Source organism: Eutrigla gurnardus (assembly GCF_963514095.1).
Source record: "Eutrigla gurnardus genome assembly, chromosome: 1".
Classification (NCBI taxonomy): Eukaryota; Metazoa; Chordata; class Actinopteri; order Perciformes; family Triglidae; genus Eutrigla; species Eutrigla gurnardus.
In genome coordinates, this window is record NC_139915.1 from 22,864,840 (window position 1) to 22,887,935 (window position 23,096).

The following is a 23,096-nucleotide window of genomic DNA, read 5'->3' on the forward strand; positions in this document are numbered from 1 at the left end:
CTATTAGGCCTTCTATGTAACCATACTGACAAATTCACTAGCCAATCATCAACATGGGATTATGAAACATCTCAATTTCTTCCTTTAAATTGGACTTTTATCAATAGCATGTGGTCATAAACAGGCCCAACCTGCCGCCAGCTCATCCTAATGCCAAGAAAAATCTCCCTCCACCTCTCATATCTTAGAATGCCTCAGCCGACCGCATCCCAATCCATATCCTCAGGCCTTTACCCAGACTAATCTCCCTCCCCTTCTTTTACCTCACCCCCTACCCTCAGAGCGTCTGCCCATTTTCCCCAGCACTGTCCTCATTCCTCTACCAAGCTCTAGTGAACCATTGTCCTTGCCCAGCTCATTGATGGTGCTACTAAATCACGTAGGGATTCTTCCTTGCACAGAGCATTAGCTTCCCTAGCTCTGTTATTGCATGCTTTGGCCCACCGGCGTCTGGGTCCTGCATGGTTCTGTTTATGACCGTCCTCCTGTCACCACACGCATACGCAGACGCGCACACATTCACATTCACGCGCACATCCCAGATTATTCTCAGCATGCTGCAGAGGAGATAAATGGTTCCTCTGTGGCCCTGCCACAGGTTGGCGGAGCCTGGAGGGAAAAAGATCCATTTGAGAGCCCTGTGAGGTGGGGCAGGGTTTGGGGGCATAACTGACAAAGGTAGAGGCGACCTAAAAATTGAATCATGACGATTTCCAGTATATATGCTCCAGGAGGTTTGGGAGGCTGGGTAAAAATAGGAAGAGAGAATATTGTGATGCTGTTACAGGAAAAGAAAAATGTTGATATTTGTCTTTTCTTTCTTGAATTAGTTTAAATTTTGCTTAGGTAACGAAGGATATTTTCCCTCCCTAACAACGGTCCAGTTAACGGAACACATTGTTATCATCAATAGACATGTGTAAATGTGGAGGTTTATTATTGTTCATAAATATCTGATTAGTGAGCTGACAAGAGGAGGGAGACAGCAACAATATGTCCTGGTTAAAGCCATCTGCTTCACAACAGGAGGAGGATCTATCTGTCTGGGAATTACCTGCTGAATGGCAACACCTGGAGGGCGATGTGTGACTTCATCGGAGAAGTTTGAAAACACTTGTCATAAATTCTTCAGTTGAAAAGAATGCACCTCTGTAGAAATTGGACAAAATTAAATCACATTTAGGTAAATAATGTCAAATGTATCGCTCTTTACCACCTACCAACAAAAAAAGCAGTTTGGAAAGACCTTATTTTATAGCTCTCATTCCCTTCTTCTGAAAACAATATTAAATGTTTAAAAGCATATTATTATTAATTTATGTCATAGGTATTGAGTGTTGCTGAGAGATTTGAGAGAGCATTTGTCAGCTAAACAACAGCAGCAGCCCATCTGTTTGCCAGGGATTTACTGGCAGTCGATATGGAAACTTGGAAAGATACCTGTCAATAAGAGAATCTGTCTCTCCTGTCTGTCTCTCAGGCTGCATCATCTCTGATGATGAAACTTCAGTATCTGGTGACAGTAACTGGTGACAAGTAACTGTTTTTTACAGATGCTCAAGTTATACTCGAGGGATATATTAAGAGAGTATTTCACTTTTCTCCAAGTGTTTTTATTTTAATAATTATTTTTAGGACATTGAAACAGCGCAACATAGAAGAAACAATGAGCATCAGCAGCAAACACAATATAAATGACGTAAACAAATAAAAATAGTAGGATTGGAGGGATATCGATTATTGGATGCATTGCGGTTCTCTTGAAATATTGTATCTTGGTGCAGAAAACTGATTAATCGGACATATACAACTCAAATATTAACATTTTGACAGAAAGAGCGGGCTTTACGTTCCTTATGGCTGCCATTGAACGCAACAGACGTAAAACGTTTGCGCCAGGTTTACATTATAAGCTTGGCGGCTAACTGCTAGCGGAGTTTTAGAAGTGAGAATAGCTCAGCGTGAGCAACTGGATATGGATACGATACGATCGGCACCACCTGATTTAGAAGCTAGCGCCTGGAAGCATTTTGAGGTGCTGATCCTCATCCCTGCTGCTTCACATTTGGCTGCGAATCAATCCAGTGAGTGCAGGAGGTCACAGGTCGATGATGCCAGCAGGACCACATCATCTGCAAAAAGCAGCAATGTGATCCGCAGCACACCAAACTGCAAACCACCCCCCCCCGACTACGCCTCGATATCCTGACCATGAATATCACAAACAGGATTGGTGACAAAGCGCAGCCCTGGCGGAGGCCAACCTCCACTGGAAACAAGTTAACTTACTGCCGAGTACCTGAACACAGCTCTCGCTTTGGGAGTACACCTCCCACATAATATCCTGGGGGTATGGTCGGTACGGTCATGCGTAAGATGAAGAAAGGATGGGCATATTGCCAGGCCCCCTCCAGGATCCTCGAGAGAGTAAAGAGCTGGGGCCTCATTTATAAAGCTTGCGTACGCACAAAACGGGGCTGGAAAGGTGCGTACGCCACTTTCCACGCAAAGGTTGTGATCTATAAAAACCAAACTTGACGGGTAAGTGTGCGTGCCCGTAAGCAAACTCTGAGGCATGCGTACCAGTACGCACATTCTGGACTGGAGGGGAATCAGCCATACAGATGTCAGATTGTAGGAAGTAAACGTGAGAAGAACTATTATAGTTTTGATGACTCGCACACATTTAATTTCACTCCATATCATACGTTAGATCCGCGTTATCATGAGGAACTCAACTTCATAAACACCTTCTTTTAAAATCCAACCCGTATCTTAAATCAAAATCATTTCGAAATATTGAATCAGCGCTGTCACCGCAGGAGGAGGAGGCCCGACTGCATGTAATACAGGATACAACAAATACCCTCCATTAGATCACTGCAGAACACAGCGGGAATAACTAAATAGTCTCCTTATTTACTGTGCATATGTCATCAACACACATACATACAGCCATTAAGCCATCGTATACTTGTTACACTTTATCCTCGTTTTTTAAACCACCAGAGCGCAGAGGAAATGCGCTATAATGAGTGCCACGCTCGTGCGCGCTCAGTCGTGGAGCGTGGAGAGCGCAACTTTACCGAACTTCAGGAGGCAGACTCCACCACCCGGCAAAGGTGGTAGAGTCCCCAGCATGATGAGCCTCGGCCCCCTGCCCGACTCGAGGGGTATCAACAGGGCGCAAGAATCCGTGAGGATGTCATACTGCGTTTGTAAGATAAGGAAGACAACAATGTTCATTTTTAATGTATTGTTTTATTAATATGGAAATTTCTTGCAACACAGTTGCGCGTTTTGCTATAGCTCATCTGCAAGGTTGTTGATGGCGGTGATTGTGTCTCGCTGAAGTTGCAGGACGGCATCAGTGTGCACCCGACCGCTTGATGTGCCATGCGCCCGGGATGCACTGCTGCTTTGCGCTGGACCCACCGGACGTCACCCTCCTCTGAGCCCAACGCTGCAGACTCTGGAAGGACAGAAACGATTTAACGTTTTGTTTTATATATAATAAAAGTTTAAAATCTGTTTACCCTTATCCCTCTGGTTTCAGTCACGTCTGTGTCTCCCTCCTTTTCAGACACAATCCCCGTCAAAGTCACATCAAAATCAAACTTCCTCAAATACTCAAGCGATACATTGAATACTTGTTGGTAAAGGAGCAGAAAGATGTAATTTACCTTCAGATCAGACCACTTTTTCACAAGTTCTGCCACCGTCCGCTCCGTCCCACTGACGCCGTGGACAGCAGCAGCAATGTGTTGCCACTCGCACTGCTTCTTTTTATTCGTGATCCCGCTGCTGTGGCCACTAAATTATATTATTTTCTGGGCCTCCACCTCCCCAACAAGTGTCTCTTCTCCATTTCTGAAAAGTTACGTTTCTTCGCTTTTTTTCCTGGCCTGTCGCCGTGATTCACCACACGGAAACGATTGCATGCTGGCTCATTAATATGGTAAAAAGTGGGCGTGTACAGGGCAGGATTCAGGTAAGCACACTTGTAGGTTATCCTGTGATTTATAAAGGAAACATTGCGTACAGCTTGCGTGCGCACAGTTTTATAAATCAGATTTTTTTTTGGCGCACGCAAACTTTGGCTTTTTGGCGTACGTACACTTTTAGTAAGGATCCTACGCACAGTTTTATAAATGAGGCCCCTGGTCCGTTTTTCCACAGCCAGGACGGAACCCATATGGTTTCTCTTCAATCAGAGGTTTGACTATAGGCCGAATCCTGCTTTCCAGCACCTTGGCGTAGACTTTACCAGGGTGGCTGAGTAGTGTGATACCCCTGTAGTTGGTACACACTCTCTGGATATGTTATCTCTTCCAAGATAACATATCCTGGAGTAACTCCTTCTTCAGTCAGACGGCTTCCCTGACCACCGGTGTTCGAGGGTTACCACCCCTTGAGGCACCTAAGACATTAAGACCACAGCTCAGCCTCGGCAATGGATGCTTTGAACATTGCCCACTTAGGTTCGATGCCCCCAACCTCCACAGGGGTGCCAGAAAAGCTCTGCGGAGGTGTGAGTTGAAGATCTCTCGGACAAGGGGCTCCTCCAGCCATTCCCAGTTCACTACTCATTTGGGCTTACCACGTCTGTCCAGAGATTTCCCCCACCCTCTGACCCAACTCACCACCAGATGGTGATCAGTTGACAGCTCCTCTCTTCACCCGAGTGTCCAAAACATGCGGCCTTATATCAGACGAAACAATCACAAAATTGATCATCGACCTTCGGCCTAGGGTGCTCTGGAGCCCCATGCAGGACTCCATTCAGGGACTTCAAGAAGGCCGAATACTCCGAATTGCTGTTTGGTGCATATGCACAAACAACAGTCCGAGTTTTCCCCAGACAGGGGCCCCGGGCTTCCTCCGGGCCGGGTTACTCCTCTTATCCCTCATTTTTTCATAGGGTTTTGTGAACCATTCTTAGTCTGGCCCCCTTACCCTGAGACCAATTTGCCATGGGAGACTCTACCAGGAGCACAAAGCTCCAGACAACACAGCCCTCAGAGTCATAGGGACACACAAACCTCTCCACCATGGTAAGGTGATGGTTCCCGGAGAGAAAGATACATCTACCCATAAACTACCACTGCTACTACTATTGTTCATTCATTCTTTTACAGTTTTAGTATTCAAATAAACATCAATTACTTCTGTTCATACAATTTGTCACAGACCAAAATGAGAGGAGGAAAACAAAATGTAATTAAGGGAAATGTATTTATATTCCTATATCAAGGCATTAAAGATGCATGATGTTTTACAGTTGCAAGGTTTTATTAAAAAGAACAAAATGATCTCTTTCAGGATGTGTTATTTCAGAGACAAAAACCCATTAAGTCCACACGGCCATCTGTCTGTTTATATAAAATATAAAGGATAATAAAAGAGAAAATATGGGTTTCTTAGAGCCAGATTTCCTATAAGGCTAGACTTTTAAAAATGTTGCTTGTTTCTTTCATGTAAAATTTGTTATGTTGTTTGTTTCAGTTTATTATTATTATTATTTTTTTTTTAAGTCCGTTTGTTCTTCTGGGAAACATTAAATGCTGCCATCTTGGCCAGGAACCCCTTGAAATATTATGGTTGAAAAAACATCTCTCGGTACAGTGCAGTACAGAAAAATGAATAAAACAACAATCCAAAGAACAAGTCAAGTTTTAGGAAAGGTTTTATGAAGTTAGAATACAGTATAAAGCAATATGTGTGAATCTTCCATTTACATATAAACCATTAATATCAGTGCTAATGATGTGAGCAGATCTATGCACATATCTACACAACACCTTAACACATACATACTTGTAATGATCAAATATGCTTTTCTAAATTCCAATATTACAACCACACTACTCTCAGTGATCAGTTTATGTTTCCTGCATGTTTCCTCCTACCAGAGCTGTCGACTTGAACGTGACTCGAGTCGCAAAAATAGGTTTTATGACTTGACTCCCCTGCTTGAATTAGTTGAGGCTTGAGAATGCCTGAAGACTTGATTTGACTTGAGACACTTGAATTTGTGGCCAATAAACACTGAGTTTTTCCTTTTGGAGTTCTGCGAAAGTATATGAATACTAAAACATAACCAGGATGCAAGCAAATTTAATAATTCCTTAATTGGTTTATAAAGGAGTAGCTCAGTAGTTTCCATATCACCAGCATATCTCCTGTTTTCATCCCTGCAGCCATGCAAATGACAAATCACATTAATTATTATTTTTATGTCATCCATCCTGTTTTAAACAAGACGTCAGAGTGAAGAATGTGTGTGTGAAGAATTTGTGATTAAAATATCTTGTAAAATATTTTAGTATACAAGCTCCTCCAGTGTAATGACAGATGATTGTAACTGCTGAAAAAAATATCCTGACCGATCCTCAATTTAATGTGTCCATGAAGCAACATGATAAAACTAAGGAGCAGAAATACTAGAATATTATCGGACTTTTTGCACAGAGCTCTGCATTTTTGTTTTGAGTATAGAAAATGAATCAAATGATTTGGTGCATGCATGATGCATGCCTTGATTCTTTACTTGCTACTCGATGATAAATGGCCTCTTTCCTTTATGCAGAAGTATTTGGTGTGACTTGCACACTTGCTTTTTGACTTGCAAATTTCTAGACTTATGCTTACCTTCTAAAGACCTGAGACTTGACTTGGACTTGTAAATAACAAATCTGACTAACCCTCTCTCTACAGTCTTTTCCAAATCCAACAAAACCAAATCTCCTAGACCTGAGGAGTTATCTGAATTTCCTCAATAACTCTGCATGTTTTACATTTCTTCTGTCTTTTCTCTGGATGATCCTTTGTTTATGCCTGAAGGACGTGTTTCTAATAGGATGGCCTTGAAAAGTACGTTTAAATCTAGACCGGACTATATGGAAATTGGCTGAGCTCATAATACAATTCTAAAAAAGGTCATCAGTAATAAATAAGTTTGTTTTATTCATCTTATAATTGGTTATGGTTATCAATAGTGTGACATTTTCCAGAAATGGCTAATAAATGGTGTCTTCAAGGAAAAGAATGCATTGTTTATTTTAAAGCATCACACTTAATGTACATTAACGGCTATGCAATCAAAATACCCAACCATGTCTATGTTTGAGTCATACTCCAATATCTTTAGCTTGATAAATAAGGAAGCATCATCATTTTTTAATGTATTGTACTGCAGATGATTGCTTGAAAGCTCTAACCATAAATATATATTTTTATCTCAATCACTCACATTCTCTGCACTGAGGTAGAACCTTTGCTCCAAATGGGAACGTTCACAAATATTTTTCTTTCTCTTTTGACCTTTTTTTTTGTGTCTTTGACATTTCGTACATATTTCAAGACCGCGGAGATCAAATTCAAGCTGAGCGAAGAATTCGACGAATACTTGAAAATATTTGACATATTTTCAAATGACGTTGCCCGGTCATAGGGGTCATTAAACATTTTTTCTTAACATCTGCAAGACAATGTCAGCAATGAATTACCATACCAACAATGCTGCAGTTGAAGATAGCAGGATATGGCTGAAATGTTAGCCGTTATTAATATTCTGCAGGAGTGTTTCTGCGTCTGCAAAGAGGCCATACTCTTTCTCTCCCTCTCACCAACTGTCTGTTTTCTTAATTGGAGCTGGGAGTCCAGGACCACTTCTCTGACCGCCGCACACCCCCCCGGGACGTTTGTAGGTAGCAGCAGCACAACTCAACCCTCTGTGTGTGTGTGTGTGTGTGTGTGTGTGTGTGTGTGTGTGTGTGTGTGTGTGTGTGTGTGAGGTAGATGTAGAGCTATAAAGGAAGTGAACAAGACTAATAAAAGGCATATTCTAAAGGTATCTTCAGAATAACACAGGTTTGAATAGTGTACCCAAAACATAGAGGGTTTTGTTACAATATTGTCGTAGAAAAATATTGTTGTTGTTTTGTTTTTTTTAGTTATCTTACATGAACAAATTTTTTTTGTGTTTTATTATTTATCGCTGTTTAACCAGAAAGGTCCCATTGGGATGAAATATCTCTTCTGCCAAGGAGTCCTGGTCAAGATTGGCAGCAAGTTAAAAAAAACATTCCTATAAAAGTACACATATGACATCCTAATCAAAACAGATTAATGGCACTTGTTAAAAGCAACAACATTGTTCTGTAAAAACAGAACAAACAGAAGAGAGGGCAAAGAAGTTAACGACGCTTTGGAGCTCATTCCGAGCTTGCGAGTCGTAAAAGGAAAAGGCAGATTTACCAAGCTGACTGAGACCAGGAGGAGAATTTTCTGTGATGATTTAGTGATATAGGGCCCTAGTTTCGTGGCGCAGCGCAGGGTGGTGGAGCCGGCGCAATGCAAGTTTCGACCAGTGCAGCCTTGCGTCAGTTTGGCAGTTTGGTGGATCGCCTGCGCCAAGATGGGTGTGGCGGCACAGCAGGGGGAGGCGTCACAGATTCAGCTTGGCGCAGCGGAAGTTTCGCGGCAAAACGCCTCGCCGAGACTGCGCCGAAAGCCCACCAGCTCCAGCCAGGTCTACTCTTGGCGCAAGGTGAATTACAGCTGGCGGAGTGGCAGTTTGGCTCACCGGCGCACAGTGCGCACACGTCACCAAAGACCTCACAGGCAGGTTTCCACAGTTCCAAGCACATTTAAATGCAATAAATAATCACAACAAACACTATATAATGCAACTAATTGAATCAACACATGAATTTATATCTATTGTCCTGTCACATCTGACGTCAGATCAAAGGTGGATGGCACGCGTAACGGAAACTCAGCCTGACTGAATTAACACAGCTGAAACTGTGATGTAAACTAACGAGTTCACATCTCTCTCAGCCATCTGGCGCTGCTGCTGCTGCTGCTGTCTTCTGTCCAGTGCCGCCGCTAGCCATTTTGGTGCCCTAAGCAGAATTCCTAAGCATGCCCCCTCCCCCCCGCCCCGAAAAACAGTGATTTATGGGCGAGCAGGTGGCGGAGTGGTTAGTGCGCATGCCATGTATATTACACGTACACATACGGCGCCGACCCTGGTTCGAATCCTGTCCGAAGGTCTTTTGCTGCATGTCACACCTCCCCCCTCTCTCTCCTGTTTTTCTCCTATCCACTGCTCATAAAATGCATCTATGCCTGAAAAAAATACAGCACTTTTGGGGATCGTGTTCTGCTTGTGCGCTGGTCTCGCGCCTCGGCAGCCTGTTGTCCGTGTCCGTGGAGAAACATGCAACTTTGCCGCGAGCTGGAACCGGAGTTGGGGCTGCAGCTGGTCTAAACGGCACACGAGCTCTCGCTGTCCCGCCGTTCTGGTGTTGGATGGGTAATCTGGTGCAGCTGTGGACCGCAGATTATGAAGACGGTGATGATGATGATGAATGGCCCGGCCGGTTCGTGCAGGCACCGGGTTCTCACCACCATTATGTCTACTGCTGTGCGCCCTGACCCTGTTTTGTGATAAACATGCCTAAAATGTGCCTACAATTTCTATAGTGATATAATATCCGCATTATAATTATTATGACTATGATGATTTTTCATAATATTTTTGGTGCCCCCTCAGCACTTGGTGCCATACACACAGTGCATGATGCGCGTGGTGGGAGCGGCGGCGCTGCTTCTGTCATTAGGCGCGTTTCCAATCATGCATGTACATGCATTTGCCTCGCAAAACAAGGCATTCTGGGATAAAAACGTCAGAAATGCTGGTGATAACTTCCCTTTGCGACATGTCACATGGCTTTAAAAACTTGCGGGATCTCCAGGGTACCTCCCTACGCATGCTTTTCTCCTCCCTCTTTCCCACTTGCGTAGGAGTGACGGGAGGAGTGCCTGCGCCCCGACTTCGCCGTGCACGAAACTTGCAAAGTCCAGGTGGACAAACCCCATCGGCGTGGCGCAGGTGCGCTGCGCCCCGACTACGCCTGTTCTACGAAACTAGGGCCCATAGCTTCTTGAGTGGATAAGTTGGATATGTACTGCAGTTATTTTCATTGCAAAGCTTTTGCAATAATCCATCCATCCATCCATCCATTGTCTACTGCTTATCCTGTATTCAGGGTCGCGGGGGTGCTGGAGCCGATCCCAGCTGTCATTGGGCGAAGGCAGGGTACACCCTGGACAGGACGCCAGTCTATCGCAGGGCCGACATGTAGAGACAAACAACCATTCACACTCACATTCACACCTACGGGCAATTTAGAGTCATCGATTAACCTATCCCCATCCTGCATGTCTTTGGACTGTGGGAGGAAGCCGGAGAACCCGAAGAGAACCCACGCTTACACGAGGAGAACATGCAAACTCCACACAGAAGGAACCCGGGCCTTTGCAATAATGGCATATAAATTACATCAGCATAATCTAAAATCCTTTACACCCCGAGGGCGTACTACATCAAATAATATATTTTTTTTAACTGTTTTTTGTTGTTGTCATGATTACTTTCACACAGAACATTAATATTATGCAATACGATGTGGGGTAGTGACTGTTGGCAAGAATGTAAACAATGAAAGTGTTTGTTTGTCAGCCCTTAATGTGACTGACGGCTTGTCACAATGCATGCTGGGATAGGTATGACCCTAAAATGAAAAAGCGCTATATATAAATGAGGACCATTTACCCTGAGCAGGAAACCAGGTATAAAAAATGATGGATGGTTGGACAGATGTTATACATACAATGAATACAAATTCCAAGGTAAAATGCATGCACACAAATTGTTTTAATTCACACAGTTAATGTATGGTGAGACTAGGACTGTGTTTGTTTGTGTTTTATTTATTTTAATATGCTACCTTTATTGATGATTAGGACATGTGCAATTGTCCCTGATGGCTTACTGTGAAGCAGAGCAAGATTTTAATTGTACAAGCAAGCCCTCTTACAGACAGGAATATTTACTAATGCATGTAATAGAGAAAATGGATGCTAATTAGGAAAAATTAACTAGTCATTTGTACATTGATTAAATGCAAGTTACGAGTGCATTAGGCTGCAGAACACAAGCTGGACTAAATCATGCTGTATTTATGGCTGATGCTCTGTCAAATTAGAACAAATGAATGATGTGAATGTTGTGTTAGATGCCAATAAGTGATCTCAGTATATATATTTTTTTTTAATCATAAAATTTGTCTTAAGAATATTCTTGTCAACAGTTCAACAATTTGTGTGTAAATGTGTAATCTGTAAACATTAACACCCTTCCACAAATGCAAAAGAAATGTTTATACTCCAAAATAGATTTTGAAATTCTATAATAATTGTGAATACATTAAATCAATTTACAAAATGTAATTTACAGATAAATGAAAAGCATCTTTGAATATCTTCTTAACTTTGAAACAGGCATTTGTGAAATCCGTTTTTTATTTATGAATCGAAATGTATTTGTGGACCTCAGTGATACAAACACTGAATTGAGAGACAAACTTTTTGTTTGTGTGTTAAATTATAACATTTAAATTATCTAACACATGCTGATACATTTCTTCAGTATTTAAGGCACAAGGTTGTGGGCAACTTGCAGGTCCCTATATTGGTAGTGAAAACTTTTCAGTTTGCAGTATAGAAACCACTGAGAGACAATAATGTGTTTTGGATGTTATTATCATAATGCTGGTGATGTTTCTGTTCAGTTGATGAAAAAACTAACAAAAAACCAGATCAAAGTTATATCAACTACTCTCCAAAAATATCTTCCACTACTTACTTACTTAATGTGATACAATTGGCCACAACGTGTGATTATTATTCCTAAATCAAGACAATTTATCAGTACAAATTGTATACACCCAGATTGCTTTGAATGGGTGCAACCCGGTTCATCTTGAAATTAATCAGAGTCAAAATGCTGATTACTGAATATGATTACATGTATTATTGTTATGTTTTTTTTATTGTAGCAGTCCAATTTCATGATATTTATATTTAAATGATCATGTGTCTGTAATGTGGGTTTTTTGTGGCTCCGTCCTCCAGAAAATGCTGGAGAAACAGCTGGAGAACCACAGGGAGGATCAGCAACAGCAGCTGGGCTGCCTCCAAGAGGGGATCTATGACAAGCAGAGGATGATGCACAAACTCAGAGTTAGGAAACACCAGTGAAGAAAACATCGTCTTGATATTTGTTGTTTGAGTGAGTAAAATATGAGCAAAATATTCCATTAAAATGGTAATATAAAAATAATATAGTGTGTCATCAGAAAGGACATTAAAAAAGCAATTGCATAGTATATCAGTATCAGTATAAAAGTCATAGTAGTACGTTTTCATGAACAATGTTGTATTATAGAATGCCATATAAGGGCCATAAGAAATGTTATGTTATAAAAAGTTGATGAAAAATATTGTATAGTATGTTAAAAATGTAGTAGTATGACATGCCATTAAAATGTCATTAAAAATGTAATGATCATCACAATATCATATGGTATATCATAATAAATTATTTGTATTTATGTATGTATAGTCATGAAATAATTATGACTATACTTCTTTTGTGGGATTTTGTATGAATCAATTGTTTGGAAAGAAAATCAATAGAATATCTTGAATAACTATTAAAATATTATTTTTTTTAAGCATGACTTAGATACGTATATATACATATAGTCTAGCAATTATAATTATATAATTAATAAGTATATTGCTTTTCTTAACAAGCAGCAGATTAAAAGATTCTAGATGGGGCAGTGATTATTGGCTATTAATTTACACAATATCATTACACATTACACATCCTTACTATTTGGCAGAATAAACTGTGTTACTTTTAGCTGGATTGTGCGTTTTACTTCTTCATGTTTGACTAATATTGTATTCTGTAAAATAAGCTGCTCTGCTGATAGACATGTCTGTGTTTTTGATTGGTCATATACTGCACACACTACCCCTTTTATGTGAATGCGCTCAGGGACAGATTTAGAAAAACCTGGGTTGATTTACTGAGTAGATAAGCACCATCGTAGGAGTGTTTAGCGGGAAAGTGGCTGTTAGGTTTAGTTAAGATACCATGGGTATGGTGAACTCTCTTTGTATTACAGGGCTCAGGAACAGCCTACCAAGATAAGGGACTAATATAACTATTACTTGACAAACTGAGGTGAAAGGATCAAGACCCAGCTCTGTTTCCACAACCCATTTGAAACACTAAGAGCTAAATTTGAGGAGCTTTATGATGCATATTGTTCATATTTTTATGTGTAATGTGCAGAGGCAAGTATGACCAAGATGTTTAGGTCGTTGGTATGCACAGTGTAGTGCAAAGAAAAGGTCAACACCCAAAGTGAAGGGGTCAAATGTGTGTGGCATTGGTGATGTGGTTGGTTGGTTCCCAGTTTGGAAGGTGCCAGGACGGAGTTTGAGTCCTCCATCCTCCAGAGCACCACCGCAGACGTGGACAAGGTAGTTTGAGACTGTGGGTGGGGATGAATAGTCTTTTTTGCTGAGGAAGGTTCCTCACTGAAGAAGTGACCCGGAAGTAAACATGTGGCTGCCATGATAAGAGCTGTTCGATTTCTCTAATAGGTTGGTTTCACGTGACGTCACAGTGCTGCATCATGAAAGCCCTAAATCCAGATGGATGGCAGGAAGTGAAGTCTGCCCATAGAACTGCCGTGTGAAAAAGTCAAGATGCCCATGTTTTGTGTAGTTTACAGCTGCTACAATCGTTCTACCCGTGAAAAGGAAAAGTTTTTTAGAGTACCAAAGGTTGTCGTCCATAAAGGTGAGAATTTAAACCTATGTCTGCGAGTCTGAGAGTCGCTTTGCCATCAATCAGGAACACTCGCGTTCTCCGCTGCTGGGGCAGTCGCAGGCACCAGTTGCCTTCGTCCCCCTAAGTTCAGACTTCGGGATGCCCGGTGCGGTGCTTGGGCCCGTCTCGGGCTCGCCTGCCTCTCCGTTCGGCACGCTCCCCCCTCCTTCCCCGACCCTCGGGCCGGGGATGGGCGCCCATCGGGCTCGCATGAGTCGGGCGCGGCTGCCGGTGGACTACTGGTCTCCGTGCTGACCGCGCTACGCGTACGCAAGTCCGACGGTGCCGCTCTAGCGGGGGAAACGAGGGCAGCGACGACGGTCGGGGTTCAGCGGGTCGCGTCGGCGGACCCTCCTCCTCCGCCTCGGGGTACCCGATGCCTCAGTCCGTGAGCCTCCCCCCATCGGGAGCCACGTCCCTCGCTCCAGAAAACTCACTCATCTTCATGAGGTACGGGTCACGCCCAACATATTTACTTACTAATTGTTTGTATCGTATTCTAGAAACTGGCTCTAAATCCCTACAATACGGACTCTCTGGAACGGTTTCCTCCATAGACGTAGTCGGCATTTTTACTTCCGGACAGCCATTTGGAAATCGCGCCCCCTTAACGCATCATCACAATCACGTGACTGAAACCAAGCTAATAGGCGCGTTTCCAATCATGCATGCGCATGCATTTGCCTCGCAAAACCAGGCATTCTGGGAAAAAAAACGTCAGAAATGCTGGTGATAACTTCCCTTTGCAACATGTCACATGACTTTAAAAACTCGCGGTATCTAGGGTACCTCCCTCCACATGCTTTTCTGTGCAGATGTTCTCAAATAAGTGCGGACATAAGACACTCCCCTCAACGTTGCCCTAGTTGGTTAGAATTACCACGTGGTATTTCCCATGTGAGAAAATTCCTCAGCCTCCGTCAACAAGGGGAGTTCAAATGCCTCAGCTCGAATTCATCAGCGACGAAGAAAGCCAGCGCCACTGGGTAGATATTCTTTGTGCAAAGTCCGTGAAGTTTCCCCTGGCGAGATAGTTTTTGTTATGTATATAATTATTAATAAAGTTTAAAAAAACATTTTTTTAAAAGTCCGTGAAGTGCACCTGTGTCCGACTTGACGTGGTGGGAACTAGACGTGTTTATGACGAGTTCCGCCGGATCCTCTCAAGTCTCGTGCATGCATAGGCGCAAATGAATGCGATCCGAAATGCAGTCATTGCAGATGAAAGGAGCTCCAATGCTTCCTTTCAGATCTTCTTTAGCATAGGATGCAACGGACCTTCCTTTACGAAAGGAAGAAGATTCCTCTGCCCCACAATGCCTTGCGAGAGCAACATTTAAAGTGCCGCAGACTTCTGTCGCTCATGAAAACAAACATTATGCCTATTTGCATATTTAACAATTACTTTCATGCAGACATATCGTAATTGGAATTGTGTTGCTAAATGTGTGTGGACAGTGATAATAAATGAATGGTATTTTTATTTATATCTAAAACAAAACTAAAACCACAAATGAAATGTAAATACATCAATTGGTCAAACGGGAAGGAGGAGCTGCTGGAACTGAAGCCGGTCAGTGAAGCAGCTGTTTACAGAACCAACAACATGGGGAGAAGTGGACGATGCGCTTTTTGTAGTCCATTATTGTAGTTTCTCTACCGAAGCGGTCAATCATCAGTGGGTGCATTATAATGCAAGGGAGTAGGTTTGATTTTGAGATTGGTGGGGACACAAAAGTGCTCCAAGGCAGCTTACTCCTGTAAGTTGACGTTTTTTTTTGCATTAGCAATCATAATTTCACGTCAGGAAGATGTTATAGGTTAGATTACTTAATAGTAATTAATTATATTTTATAATTATAAAATCACATGATCATCTACAATCTGAGGTTTTATTGTATTTGCACCACAAATTTTCTTTATTTGTGTTTTTAAACCGTTGCTCTCTTCTACACAAATACATGAAAATAAGAATTAAAAATAACTTTAAAAAAGTGTATCTCTTTGGTATTAAATATTCTCTTTTATTCAATATCTGTATTGTTGAGCCTCTACCTATACACCCTTGAAGTAACTTACACTTTGACTCCTAAAGAAGTCTCTTATATCCACTTTTCTTTTCTTTGACATCCTTCAAATCCTGTACAGCACACACGCACGCACACACGTACATGCACGCAAACACAAATGTAAATGACACCACTGATATTAAAATCCATAGCTGACTTGACCCAGGAAGAACAAATGCCGAACATGTTGACAACTTGCAGATAACATGCACTGCCTCTCGTCCGGTCCAACTAGCATGTTGCAGGTAGTTTTAACAAGAAGAAGGAGTGACTGTGGGGACTATGAGGGGCCGTCTGGGACATAATTCAGAATTACCTCTCACACACACATGTGAAATGCTCTCATATACACTACTGAAACACTCTCACATAAACAACTGAAAAAGTATTTGCTCACACACACTACTGAAACGCTCTCACACACACTACTGAAACGCTCTCACACACATTACTGAAACGCTCTCATACACACTACTAAAACACTCTCACACACACAACTAAAACGCTCTCATACATACAATTAAAACGCTCTCACACACACTACTAAAACGCTCTCACACACACTACTAAAACGCTCTCATACACACTACTAAAACGCTCTCACACACACTACTAAAACGCTCTCATATAACCAAGTAAATCCTCTTACAAATGAAAGTGAAGTAGTGCGTACGAGAGCATTTTAGTAGTGTGTGTGAGAGTGTTTTAGTAGTGTGTGTGAGAGTGTTTTAGTAGTGTGCGTGAGAGCGTTTCAGTAGTGTGTATGAGAGCGTTTCAGTAGTGTGTATGAGAGCGTTTCAGTAGTGTGTGTGAGAGCGTTTTAGTAGTGTGTGTGAGAGCGTTTCAGTAGTGTGTATGAAAGAGTTTTACTTGTATGTATGAGAGCATTTTAGAAGTGTGTGTGTGAGAGCGTTTTAGTAGTGTGTATGAGAGCGTTTCAGTAGTCTGTGTGAGAGCGTTTCAGTAGTGTGTGTGAGAGCGTTTCAGTAGTGTGTGTGAGCAAATACTTTTTCAGTTGTTTATGTGAGAGTGTTTCAGTAGTGTATATGAGAGCATTTCACATGTGTGTGTGAGAGGTAATTCTGAATTATGTCCCAGACGGCCCCTCATAGGGGACAGCCAATCACATGTAAGTTAGCGAGAAACCGGCAGCCGATCAGGGAGCGGTATTTAGGATAGAGGCGGGACTTCTAGCAGAGACCAACATAACCCTTTGCGTGCCATAATCATTGACTAAACACTACAGACAGTGGTTGAATTGACAATGACTACACAGTAGCGGCTGAATATTGGTAGGGACGTGTCCCTAGCGTCCCTACCCAATTCTACGCCCTTGTTATAATGACATAGCTCAGTGAAAGTCTGGTTGGATTCTCTGAGCACGGCGGTCGTCTTTTCCTAAAATGTATAACTTTTTATGACTTTTTTCGAAATCCTATAGCATGACTTTTTTGACATGCTATACTGATTTTCTTCAACATTCTATACTATAATTTTTTTCTTTTCTTTTTTTCTAATTTTTACTGTATTATGACTTTTTAAACTTTTTTTTCATACTGTACTTTTTATGATTTCTTTGGACACATTTTTTCGACATACTACACTATGATTTTTTTATACAGTATAGAATTGCGTTGGTCTGTTTACTGTATAGTTAGGTCAGTGGAATATGAAGCACCTTGTATCCTCAGACCTTCGGTATATAGTGTTGTTGATGCAGATTTAACAAACACACACGCTCGCTCACATTTTCTCATCTGAAAGTAAACACATCTTCATTTAGAGCAGGAGGTTGGATGCAACGCGGCCTCTGCTGTAATCTGACTCCTCCTGACAACATTCAATTCAGATGTATCTGAACGGCAACACCAATCTGTTCTGTCATACATCAATTTCACAGTCTGTATGAACCGGCCCCCTCTCTCTCTCTTTTTCTCTCCCCCTCAGCACCGACTTATTCTGCATCTTGCTCCCTTTCTCCTCTATCACCTTCACTTCTCTCATCCTGTGTGGTTTTCAGTTTTTTCTCAAGGTTTGAATTTAATGTACAAATATCTCATTGACTCAAGCAACTTTTGTTTTATTTTTAAAAGAGAGCCCAGCAAGTACATCCAATTACTTTTTTTCTTGACAGAATACTTAAAGTGAGGTCACGGTGCATGTCTGTGAATCCTAGACTGTCAAGAGGAACGACAGCATCACTCATTTCAGCTCGCACTCCCAAAATGATAAATTATCACGTTGAAGTGACCTCTAGTGGCAGAGGAGGAAGTAGCGTGGGATTTTTTATTGAGCATGGTTAGGTTGGATGGAGGCATTGACAATAGATAAAATCTTAAAAAAAAAAAAATAATACCGAGGTGAAGTTCGGTGTATATTCTGTCCAAGCTACAGAAGAACAGAAGAGACAAGGGTCGCGTTTTTAATGACAATGTGCCGGCTACGGTTCGTGTTAGCTTGTATGTGTGTGCTAACCACTTCACATCGGGCTGCTTCAGTAATGAGGGTCAGTTCAAAGCTGGTTTTGCCTCGACACTGACCCTCGTAAAAGGATCTGTCCCAACCATACGGAACCCAGCAACTTTACCTGAGCCACATAGGCGAGCCATAGCGATGCGATGCATAATGTAAGCGGCATCGTCTCCGTGGCTCTCCAAGTAGGCGTTGACAGACGGAGCTCTTTAGCATTTAAAGGTGCAGGCACAGAAACGGCCTGTGCCTGCACAGGCCACAGAGCTCATTTGAGCAACTTTTAGACAGCTGAAATTCAGGACCACGGATGGGTTTGGGGCAATGCATATTGAATCCAGTGTTGTTGGACCTCAGACAGCTGTGTGGAATTGAGGAAAAACAGTATAATATGGGACCTTTAATGTGCGTGTGTGCAGTAAACAGTCCTAATTCTTTGTGGTTGGTGTTGTTTTATTTATGGCAATAGTGATCAAGCTTTTTTGAGTTCCTGTATCTGAGGGATAAAACATGACAGAGTACATGGGTGAGCTAATCATAAAACGAGAGAGACCGAGACAAAATGTGGATCTGCAAGAGAGAATATGGCAGAGGAGAGAAGAGGTGATTCATTAATGTTTTCCACTTGTTCCATTAGTATCAGGCTGCTGCATGGTGCTTTTACATTTTCCACTTTTGTTTTCAACTTACACAAACCAATGCTTCGGAACAGATTTCTCTCTCTCTCTCTCTCTCTCTCTCTCTCTCTCTCTCTCTCTCTCTATCTATCTATCTATCTATCTATCTATCTCTAGTTAACCACTGGAAAGAGCTTAATGAGGAGGAAAGGTGAGAGAAGTATCAGAATAAGAAAAAGAAAAAAATAAGAAAAAGAATGAGCAGAAATGGCAGCACCTAGGTTTTCTGCTAATGGCTTAATGGGTTTACTGGCTAAGACTGATAATGGCCCCTGCTTGACCTGGTTTACATTTCAGTGGAGCTACTGAGCAGAAACACATGTGTTTAGGATGATGAGGACGAGTTGACAGGTCTTTTTCTAAGGTTTTCATCGCAATATCACACGGCTGCAGCAGTATTGGCATGTGTTTTAAATGTTGCATCTTTATATTTGATAGTAACTTCCTGTGTGTTTAAACTTTTTCAATAAGTATGCTTTTGTCATGAAAGTCCATCCTGGCTCTCTTGGTCTGAGATGGAACATTTTAAATAGGATCAATATTGTATAGCTGTGTTGGTCTGGTCATTTCTGCAACATTACCTCACTCAGTATGAGAATAAAGTTCATAGAAAGACCGGATTCAGTTATAATTGTGTGTGTATATATATATATATATATATATATACTGTCTGTATATACTTACATACTCACAGCTTTCTGTTAAAAATCACAATCGAAGTCAAAATCCTCGCTTAAACAGATCACCAGTAGTGTTACCTGTTCCTATATATTTCTTCACTTCTTGCAGTCCCTCAGTGTTTCCTTCAGGTCTTTATTATCTCATGTTTTGCTGCCTGTCCTCTTTCAGGCCCTTACTACTGCACAGCAGTTTTTTTTCTGTGGGGCACTGGCTCTGCGTATTTGTAGTGGACTGCATTGCCTGGAGGACCCGTCTCATCCAAAAGAATTTTCATCCCCTCTGTGGTTCACTCGTTTTCCTTTTAATGGCAAGTGAAAGGCTGGCCAGTCCTCTTTCCTCGGTCATCACATCACGCTGTGGCATTATTCCCTGGAGATATGTGACCTTTATCAGGGAGCAGAGCCCAGTGTTGCTACGGCTAACTACAGACCCTCTGCCAGGGAGCTCATTAGCCGGCCACATTCTCTACGGCCACTTTCTAGACACTTGGGCAATTAGAGTCTTTACAAATACCACCAATACCTGCGGACAGCCGGGGAGAGAGAGAGTTTGTGTGTGTGCAAGTGTGCTGCAGTTTCCTGTCTCTTAATGGAGTTTCAGATCATAGCAAATTGAAATGCTCATATTTAAAAAAAAAAATTTAAATGTAGATCACAAGGACATAGTATTTTGACAGCAACAATAAACAAAATACTCAAAATAAATAATTTGTCATCCAAATAGCCTTTGTGCTGGAGCATACTGAGACCTTGACAACATATCTCACTCACTCACATTAACTGAATAAAAGAATGAATAAAACCTCCTAAAGCAATAGTCATCTTGTAAATATGCAAGTTCCTAACACATTTTAATTGTGAGCAACAAGTGAAACTAGACATAGACAAGTACAAAGTGCAACCATGCTGTGAAGGAAAGTATCATATTAAAATATTCTGTGTGATTTTGCCAAGTCCGCTTGTTAAAAGAATTTGCCCGTAATCGAATAAATTCACCCAAGGAGGAGATCGGAGACAGAAGTAAAGTCAACATCTGACTGAGCAGTTACAATGCAACAACGCGTGAGGATGCTACAGAGAAAGTGCTCAAATCACTGTTGTGACTTGAGCCTTTTAAAGGCACAGGAGATAATGCGTCATTGACAGTTAATCTTCATGCAGAACAAGACATCATGACTACCAGGCCTCTGATAACATTTAGGTCAGCAATGGGGATACTAAAGTAATAAACAGTTCAACACATAAAGCTGTAACCTGAACAAAGAAAACTTTAAGACATGAGGTTATACAAAATTCTTATAACACCGCTCCTGTTTAATATGTTTTTATTCACTTGCTGAAAGAACCTATGTAAGGAAACTTGGTCACATTATCGTAGTGCAGAAAAGTCGAAGTCAGTCGACCATTGATTTGCTATCTCATAACATCATCGCCTGACTGTGTTCACCTTTGCTACTGGTTATGCTATTCACAGTAACAGCAACAACCTGTGCAACACATCCCCTCCCACTAAGCTTGTGATTTTAAAACCTGCTCACTGTATCTGTTTCTCAATACATCTGTAACATTTCATATGGTCTGAAAAAAACAAAACATCTCCTTTGACAATGTGAAATCATTATGGATCCTGGTCTTGATACCAATCCTACTGGTGTCTATTAGCAACAGTAAGCAGGTATCAGCTGCTGGAAGCAAAACGTTAGATTGGATGTGATCACAGGTTTGGAGTGACAACAGGATATTGTCCTGTCCTCCTCCGACTGGCTGCTGTTTAGAGACGATGACTCGGCGGACTGTGGCACTTCATATGTACTTTCAATGTCTTTGAACTCGACAGTCATTGTGGGATGTCATCTGACAGTCTTTTCTTTTGATCATAGACGGTGTTAGCTTATTTGTGAACTTGAACGTACTTTTATCAAAGCACAAAAAGAGTGTAATAACCCAGACTCTTAATGATAGAGCAAAAAAAGAAAATTCAACCAAATCTTTTTAGAGATCCATCAAACTATTTGAAACTGTGAAGTTTCACAATGAAATCCAGCATTACGTCTCAGGGTGTGCTCTGTTAACCATTCAGACACAAACTCTGTGCACTGATGAAGCGGTGTCGAGAGAGATAGAGGGGAGCTCCTTAAAGCAACATTAAACTCCATGGTGAAAAAGAAGCGTGGTATCCTTCCACAGACAAGCACCCCAGCCTGTAAATATTTACTGTTCAGATCCCCTTGGTGCTTTGCATTAACAGCAGCGCTTCATGCATCTGATAAGCCGACTGACCCTTGCAAGCGAGAAGATAGACAGTCACTCTCTCTTCATCACAAAAGCCCATCTTCAAATTGTGATACACTATGTGACCATCTCTTCAGCAAACAATCTCTTCACCTCACCTCTCCAGCCTGTTAATCCCAGACGGACGAAAAGGTTAGAGAACAAGGGGAACATGACAAAGAATACCTCCCTGCTTGTTCACACCGAGCTTGGTTGATGGTTCGCTCATGCTGATTCAATTGCTTGTGTGGTTAAAGACTCATTATTGTCTTCTGTGTGATGGTTGAATAAATCAGCTTTGATTTGGAGTCAAAGAAAGAAAGAGCAAGGTTTTTTTTGTAATGAGAGGAAGTGTGATCAAAGTGGCGAGAGTTTGAGCCTTCATTACCTGAAACACAATGTGCTGCGATGTGCTACGATGATCAAATCAAATGGTCAAAATGTGATGCACCTGAGGAGAAAATAAATTTAAAAAATCATTATCCTGCATTTGATTTCTCCTGATTTACAATGTTTATTAATCCTGAGGGAAGGCAAATCAAAATGGCCATCTTTTAATCTGGTGCACTCAGTTCTGTCTACTTACAGAGCCCAGAAATTGATTGTAAAGGGGGGGGGGGGGGGGGGGGGGGACTGCCAATTCCCAAAGTCCTCTCTGACCAGAAGTATGGTTGCTTCTATCTGTTGAGGGTCTCTCCTGCCCCCTGCTGGGTAAAAGGTAATTCTAACTTTAATGTTGTGGCACCCTGGGGTTGAGAGCACCCGAGCCTGACAGACCGATGCAGAAACATCTGAAACACTTCAGAAATCAAGCTTTAAATTTAACCCATGGTTGATAAAATTATTACCGTGTAGCTTTTCTTCCACAATCTCTTCTTTTCGGCGATTGAGGGGGAAATGAGGCAGAACGTGTGAGAGAGTACAGTGAGGCAGATGCCCAGAAAGATTTGAAAGAAAAAGAGAAAACTGAAATAGAGGGAGCTTTAAATTACTGCAAATCCTGGTCTTTAAACTCACCTCTGTCCAGTTATTTGATCCGGCTACATGGTTTTCTCTAAGATCATGCCTTTTGCCTTTTGATTAAAAGAACAAGTTAGATAAGGATGAACAGTCTCTCTCTCTCTCTCTCTCTCTCTCTCTCTCTCTCTCTCTCTCTCTCTCTCTCTCT